General features: G+C 39.8%; 1 protein-coding gene across 1 annotated transcript in view; it reads right to left on the bottom strand.

Moving 5' to 3' along the window:
* Positions 1–1,242, bottom strand: part of ABCA9 (ATP-binding cassette, sub-family A (ABC1), member 9) — a 146,321-nt gene that overhangs the window by 30,512 nt on the left and 114,567 nt on the right. The window lies entirely within an intron of this gene.

Raw genomic sequence — 1,242 nt, 5'->3', positions numbered from 1 at the left:
GTATATAGGGTTGCTATGGGTCAGAACCGATTCGACGGCACTTAACAACAACAACAACCATTAAAGCCAGTGATGATGCCATTGAAAATTCTACTGACTTTTTAAGACTGAAATTGATCAAACATGCAGTCAAAATGTATTGACAATTACTGATGATTGGAATGTGGACGTTGGAACCAAAGAAGAATCAGTAGTTAGAAATGATACTGGAGGTCACATAAGAGAATTTTGTGATTTTAATTGAAACTACCTATTTAAAATAATATAAAGATGAGTATACACCTGGACCTCACTAGATGGAGTACACAGAAAACAAATTGACGACATCTGGGGAAAGAGACAGTGGAAAAACTCCATCTCATCAGCCAAAACAAGGCCAGGGAAGACTGGAACAGACCGGCCATTGCTCATATGCAAGTTCAGAAGCTGAAGAACATTAAAACAAGTCCCTGAGACCTAAAACATGACCTTGAACCACATCTCTGCATTATGCTATTTGCCTGATTTGCAAGTTCTTGTTAAAATCATTTTCTGGAGGAAGGTTATGACCTCATTTCCCTGGACTTGTCACATGTTGAATTCATGTGACCACTGTCTTGGACTTGTCTTATTTATTTTCAACCAGTTCCTAAAACTGAAGTACCAGTTGTACTGGACTGACTATCTGTATGACATTATAAATACCTAGCTTACAGATGGAGTCCTTGTGTGGCACTGCGGGCTAATGGGCTGGAATGCAAAGTTGGTTACAACCACAAGATCAGCAGTTCCAGCTCACCAACCACTCCTCAGAAACCCTATACAGGGCCGCTATGAGTCAGAACCAACTCGATGAAACTTAACAACAACATCAGTTTACAGAGTAAACACAGTATAGATAGCTTTGCTTTTCTATACCCCAGAAGTGTCCAATTTAAAAATAGAACACACTATCTTTAAAAGTGAGTCCTGGTGTGGTGCTATAAGATAAGCACTGAACTACTAACCACAGACTGGGCATCTCAAAGTCACCAGCCAATCCTGGGAATTCCTATACAGGGTTATTAAGAGAACTGACTCGATGGCACTTAACAATGCCATCTGAAACATTAAAGAAGTAAAGAGCTTAGTTGGAGAAAAGTCCTTGTCTTTACCCAGAGTTCTGGCCCTTCTGGTTTGGCAGTTTGATTTCGATAATCTAATCAAGTTTAGACCACTTTGAAAAGTTGATTCCTCACTGTATCCTGCTTCCTGTCTCACATT

The sequence above is a fragment of the Chrysochloris asiatica genome, unplaced genomic scaffold (assembly GCF_000296735.1).
Source record: "Chrysochloris asiatica unplaced genomic scaffold, ChrAsi1.0 scaffold00192, whole genome shotgun sequence".
In the NCBI taxonomy this organism is placed as follows: Eukaryota; Metazoa; Chordata; class Mammalia; order Afrosoricida; family Chrysochloridae; genus Chrysochloris; species Chrysochloris asiatica.
The sequence above is the reverse complement of the archived record's forward strand: the minus strand, read 5'-3'. Positions and strand labels throughout refer to the sequence as shown.